At 33.1% G+C, this 6,924-nt stretch overlaps 1 long non-coding RNA gene across 1 annotated transcript; it reads left to right on the top strand.

Annotated features, from left to right (window-relative positions):
- Nucleotides 1-558: 558 nt before the first annotated feature.
- Nucleotides 559-2,434, top strand: LOC148761271 (uncharacterized). The gene is made up of 3 exons (XR_016027788.1): nt 559-672; nt 1,321-1,404; nt 2,240-2,434. It is a non-coding gene; the product is annotated as an uncharacterized LOC148761271 (long non-coding RNA).
- The last annotated feature ends 4,490 nt before the right edge of the window (nt 2,435-6,924 follow it).

Below are 6,924 nucleotides of genomic sequence, written 5' to 3'. Positions count from 1 at the left end.
TCGGTATTGTACCTAGAGGTACAACAAAGTTTATTTAATCCTCGAACTAGATCAAATAGGAATTTTAAGGTGAGATTAAGAGTTTCACAGTTCATGGATGACTTGAAATGGTGATTTGGAGTTTGAGGATCAATTTGGAGTCAAATCGAAATTTTCACTAACTAGGGGCAAAATGGTCATTTGCCACCTGGGGACAAAATGGGAATTTTAGAAAAGATTTTTTTGACCCCATTTGACTTATTAGAGTATAATTTGACTTATTGAAGTATGATTTGAGGTTTAGAAGTGAAAAATTTTAATTTTGGTATAATTTGGAGTATAGGGGTAAAATGGTAATTTTGCCACCTCAGGGGCAAAATTGTAATTTTCCACCACCAGGATATTTTTTCCAGCACATGGTCTTCCTTTGTCTTCATCTTTGACCCTTGACTAAACATGTGGTGGAGATAAAATGTTTAAATTTTTAAAATTTTAAAAACGGGCCAATGACATGATGCCATGTGTCATGCCTTTATTAATTTATTATTTTCCTTTTTAAAAGGCACAAAATCAGCCCATCTTCCACCCCATGGCCGGCCAAACCAGCAAGAAGAGAGAGAAAACAAAAACAAAACCCTAGAGAGAGAAAATTAAAGAAAAAGTGTGAATTTTCAAGGAAATTAAGCGAAAAAGGTGAGTTTTTTCTATTAAGCTTGAGTTTTCTTATTCCCAAGCATTTCTCTTTATTTTCCATGATTAAATTACATGTTTTCATGATGAATTCAATTCTGAAAAAATGGGTTAGGAGAGAGAAAGTTGTTGGATTTATTTGATTTTAATTTATGTTAGTGTTTTTAGTTAGTTTAGCATATTTAGAAACAAAACAACAAGAAAAGAATTTATTTTCTCCCCCAACCATTAATGGCTGAATTTACCATGTAGTGAGTGAGGATGAGTTTGATTTTATTCTAGGAGAATTGGTTAAGGAATGATGAATTATGAGCCTAGAAAAATAATGGGAATTTTCAGAGCAAAAATACGAATTTTTACCCACTAGGGGTATTTTCGTAAATTACTGTTGGGACTGATAATTTGCACCACACTGAGGGACATTAAGTTAATTTGGGTGCAATTGAGGTATAGAAACTGAAAAGAATTAAATTGGAGTTTAAACGGACCCGTTAGGAATTTAATCGGGTGATAAGACGAATTAGGCCAATACCGGGTTTAGATAGTTACCAGTGCATTTTCGCATTCCATATCATGCATTGGTAGTCTAAATTAGTTTAATTTTGATTTAGTACCAACTTGGTGAAACTCTCGATTTTGTACTGTGTCAAGGTGGTGAGTCCTCCGATAAAGGCAAGGAAATTGCATCCGAGGACCAGTAGACAAAGTGCTTCGAAAGTCTGCATTCTAGACATTGTGAGTAAACTTACTATCATTTTAATTATCTAGGGTGGTTTTTAGATGCTTTCATGAATTCTATGGAAAGAGGAATTTAAAAAGATAAATTTTCATGTTTTATGAATAAATGAGTTTCAATGAAATTAAATTACAAATTGTTTTGAAATTAATAGTGATTTTGAAAAATAGAGTACACGGAGACTGTTAATTGTGGCAATTTGATTGTTTAAATTAACTGGCTTATGATAAATCGAGCATGATTGGCTAGTTGGCAATTGTATTGAAATGCGAATTGTTTGGTTACCTTGAAAAATTACGAATTACAAAATTGCCATATCATGTTATTGAGTTTTATTATATGGTGGATTATATATTAATTAATCACTGCAGTAGGGGGTTTCTGTGGACCAGCCTTTTAGAGGGGCACGGTAAACCCCATTATATTCTTACCTCGAACGGAGAGGCGCGTAAGGTATCTCCTGGGGTAAAGTTTAGGGTTCACTTCACGCTAAACCACCACGTGAGGGGGAACTCAGCCAACGCCAAGGAACGGCTATGTTTTCAAAACAAAAACATGATTTATGTGAAATGTGAATTTTAATAGCCTTGGCGGTCTCGGTAGGATGCCTCGGCCAAGGTGTCCCCGAGAATGGATTTATGGCACAAGCCTAGATTTTTATGAGATTCATAAGCCTCTTTACGTGTTTTGAACAAAATGTGTTCTAATGCTATAACCCAGTTTATGATGATTTACTTTATTGTCTCCATGTACTCAACTCTAAATGTTTATGATGATGTTTGTTTACTCATTGGGATTTTATAATCTCACCACCCTCATTTCCACCCATTTCAGGTTCAGTATAGACTGTAGATAGCTGATCTCATCGAGGACTACAGTGGGATCTGCATTTTCCAAACCGTAGGTTCACAGTCCTCTTTACTTTTGTTTATTCGGGGGCACTCTTGTTATTGTAAATTAAATTAAATATTTTGGCTTACTGTATTTAAGTATGTATAAATTTATTTAGCTTTTACGTTATAAAAATTATTCACGTATAACTCTATAAATATTGTTTTATAAGAAAATAGAATATTTTACTTAATATTTCTTTTATTTTCTTATTATATTCAAATAACTATAATTTCGTTTTAAATGAAGATTTTAGACTTTTAAACTCATTTTGAATATGAATTGTGTGTTTTGTACTTGTATATTACGTTTTAGCCAGTTTTAAAATTTTTGAGAAAAATGACCAAAATACCCTTGTGAGACGAAAAATTAATATTTTATTTGTTTAAAGTTGGAAACAGTTTAAAATATTTTAGAACACGATATTTGACAATGGTTGCTCACAAGGGAACAGAGAAACTGATAGTAAAGCCTTGCGGGGTTTCGGGTTGACATTCCGAGCAATAAGTGTCTACCGGGACACCGCGGCGGTTGTCACGGGCTCGAGGGGAGTACCGGGTCGTGACACTACGGCTAGAAGCAAATGACACCCTTATAGAGGTGATTCGGAAGGTGGTCCATCCCGAATTCCTAATAACAGAATTCATCGAATCTTAGCAGAATGGGTTCATAATAAGGAACGCTTTGAGAGTAGCCAGAATTTTGAAAGTGAGAGTAGCTCCAATATTCTAAAACTGAAATAGATTTCCTTTTGAAACAATCCGAAGAGTACCATAGAGAACATAAGAGGAAGGCAATTGCAAGGGGAGATATTCGTCTTAGGAAGGGGGTGAACGTTGTACGATATTTTCCTCCTGGTTGTGGAAGAAATGTTGCACCGATAAGTGATGAGGAACATAGGAGAATACAACAAGCCTGGATTGAAGAACAAAGGAGAAAATCTCAGGAGGAAAAGGATCCATTGATGTGCCCGGATCAGGACAATGGGGAACCTAAAGATGTTTAATACTTTAGTTGAAGTTGTATTGTCATAAATCTAGGCAAGTGTCGTTTAAGGGAAAATGTAGTAGTTACCTTTGTAAAGGAGTTAGGAGTGGCTTTTACTTTGTATGACTCGAACGGAATGTAAAATAGCAGTTTAAATAATTAGATATGTATGGGAATCTTTTAGTATAACAGAGATAAATTGGTAATATAATTATTGAGGAAGGTTATAGAAGGAAGCAATAAGGTTATAAATGACATTCGGAATGGATAATGTGATTACGTTAATGATTGTAATTTAAGCATGAAGGGGATTATTCAGTGATGTTATGACACTATGAGGCAATAGTTAGGCCAAATATAACCCAATGAAGTTAAATTATGGAATATGGGGAATATAAAATTTTGATTCAGTAAGGATTGCGAGAATAAAGTGAGGAGAAAGCTGGGCTATTTTCGTAGTTAATTATACCGAAAGTCAATAAAATTATTGGAGTATAAGACAAAGAAGATAATTGGATAGGGATGACAATAAATTTGAGGAAAGTTGTAGATAGTTAGCAACTTATGTGTGGAGTGGTATATGTATCATGAATTTATTACACTGTATGGAAAGGATGTTTTGAGGTGGAATTTTATGAATGTTGATAAACGTCAAAAGATGACATGAGATGAAAGTATTAATCTGGCTTAGTGTGTATGACAAGAAAATATAAGGTTCCTATACTTATGGAACTCATGATATATATCTAAAAGGGAAACCACTGGTTGAGAATGATTGATGTGGTGACTTTGAATGCAGACAAATAGCTTTGATGAGAAAATTTCTAATAGCTACAATACTTCAGCATTGACTGTTCAACGCTATACTGCTCCGAATACCTCACGCTTATGATGCATGAGTAAGATGAGAGTGACATGATAATGAGCTTACAAATTGAATTTTGGTTATTGGTCATTGTGTTTTGTTATCTAGAAGTCTTAAATATTTTGGAGAATGTTTACCCAAATGAATTGAAAAACTTCTTTATTGCCTTGTATATAGGCATATAATTAAAAGAAAAAAATTTGAAAGATTCTTGAGATGACTATATTGAGATGAGATACCAAGTAATGAAAGTGTGAAGGAAGAATTACGAGACTGGTATAGAAAATTAGTTTATATAGAATATCATTACGAGAATTTATAATATTTGTATTGATACAGTAAAATGACAAGGGTTAGTAACAACATGAGGCTAATTGTGTGACACCCTAGAAACCTATGAAGACTAGTTAGGGATTGAATGGATGAGTACGTATTTATATATCTTTAAGAGTAAGTGTTTTAGGAATACATAAACATCTTTGAGAAGAGATTCTAATCATACACAGCTAGTATGAAACGTAAAATTTTTAAAACTTGTTGAGAAGCCTAACGGCTAAATCACAAGTTAAGGAATCACATGCTGTGAGACATAAGTTTAAGATAGATATTCCCAAGGAAATACTCAGGAGAAGTTTTGCTCTGGATCTCGTTAAAGCAAGCACTAAGTTATATGATTATAAAAAGGAAGCTGTAAGCTGAGAGTGATATTAGTATTAATACTGAAAAATACTTAAGGAGAATCTAGTTTTAAGTTTTACAATTTCAAGTACAATTTATAAATTGGTTAAGGAAGAATGATGTTATGTTCATATGAAGGAGTGGAATAAAGGATGATAGAAGTTGACCTTGAAAATGAAGTCAGATAATGAAACTTTCCTAATATATTATGGAAATTGGAATTCGAAAATGCTTAAGGCATACATGATTCAAATGGGTTCGAGTCTTAAGTGACAAATCAATATCGTGATGCAAGAAAGATACAAGGTAATATAGAGGCATGAAAGATGATTAAGGACCAAAGGATGACTCTTAGGAATTGTGGTATTGCATAAGATGCAATGATCAAGTTAAGATAAATCTTTGAGGCATCAATAGGATTATAAAGCATACACGCATAATAGATTATAATTCAATGGAGATGACATTGTGATGAATGATATATAGTATAAGGAAACTCAAACATATGGTTGGAAATGATATGAATGATATGAAGTTATATACAAGTATAATAAGAAGGTTGACATGCACTATAAGAATTATTATACTGAAACTAGGATTGGGATACGGATGAATAAAGGGGAAATGTAGTCCAAAGCATGTGAACACATGGATTCCTATATATAAAGAGAGATGTTGACATTTGAAAATGCATGTATATATGTATATATGAAATTGATAATTTTACTACCTAAAGTGAAGAATTATTCTCAGTAATTGGGAGATTTTGAAATAATTCTAAAGGAGGTCAGTGAGCTAAAGTGTTAACGGACATGCAATGAACGATTAAAGTTATGAGTGACTTTGAAGATAAACCTTAGATTGTGTAAGTTCTTAATGGAACTCTATTAAAGGAAGGGTATGGACTAGTATAAGATGAATGAATTAAGGTTGAGAAATTTGGCACGGAGCAAATTAATAATATGATGAATAGGTATACATAAGTAAGTATGATATGTGATCGAAATCGGTATAATTGAGATGAAGTTATGGGTCAAATTTAATAATGGTGATAAAGGCATGCTTAGTGTCTCGATATAAGAGATCATGGTTGTGAAAAGTATTACTGATTCAGTTCCAAAGGATAATAATTGCCATAAATAAAGCATTTAATTGAACTGAAGGTGAACGAGGTAAATAAATTGAATGTCCCTATAGAAGGAACAAGGAGTAGGATTATAGAAGGAGATTGATAATGCAACATCGACGGGAATTCGGGGACGAATTCTATTTAAGTGGGGGAGATTGAAATACCCCATACTTTGATATGGTGATAAATAAAGTTGATCGAATGCAAATTGAGGTCAATTAAGATGTTTAAAAGTGATAAGAGACGAAAGGAGTAGTTTAGGATAAAATATTTCGTAAGTGAGAAAATAATAATAATTTTTTCGGAGGAGAATTTGTGAGATAAAAGGTGATTTGGAAGTCAAGTGAGGCATAATAAGGTATTTTGGGTACCAAGGAGACAAGATAAAATTTTTAGAATAAAATAATATTTCATTAATGAAATAATGTTAAAATATTAATATTTAGTCGGATGTCGAAGTCAATCAAGAAGAAGGATCATATGGTTGATCCAAGTGGGGGAGAAGATGACAAGCCCGACTCTATAAAAATATTTTTTCATGACATACATGTGATGGATAAGATGTTTGCATGCTAAGAGAGTCTCGAAAAACTTACAAAAGTTGGTATTGTACCTAGACGTACAACAAAGTTGATTTAAGCCTTGAACTAGATCAAATAGAGAATTCGCGATGAAATTAAGAATTTTAAAGTCCCAGAATGGTTTAATATGGTGATTCGGAGTTCGAGGATCAATTTGGAGTGAAACTGAAATTTTCGCTATCCAGGGGCAAAATGGTCATTTGCCACTTGGGGACAAAATGGAAATTTTAGAAAAGACTTTTTTTGGCCCCATTTGACTTATTGGAGTATAATTTGACTCATTGGGGTAAGATTTGAGGTTTAGAAGTGAAAAATTTTAATTTCGGTATAATTTAGAGTAAAATGATAAAATGGTAATTTTGCCACCCCAGGGGCAAAATTGTAATTT

The sequence above is a fragment of the Theobroma cacao genome, chromosome 8 (genome assembly GCF_053813885.1).
Source record: "Theobroma cacao isolate CCN51 chromosome 8, ASM5381388v1, whole genome shotgun sequence".
Classification (NCBI taxonomy): Eukaryota; Viridiplantae; Streptophyta; class Magnoliopsida; order Malvales; family Malvaceae; genus Theobroma; species Theobroma cacao.
The sequence above is the reverse complement of the archived record's forward strand: the minus strand, read 5'-3'. Positions and strand labels throughout refer to the sequence as shown.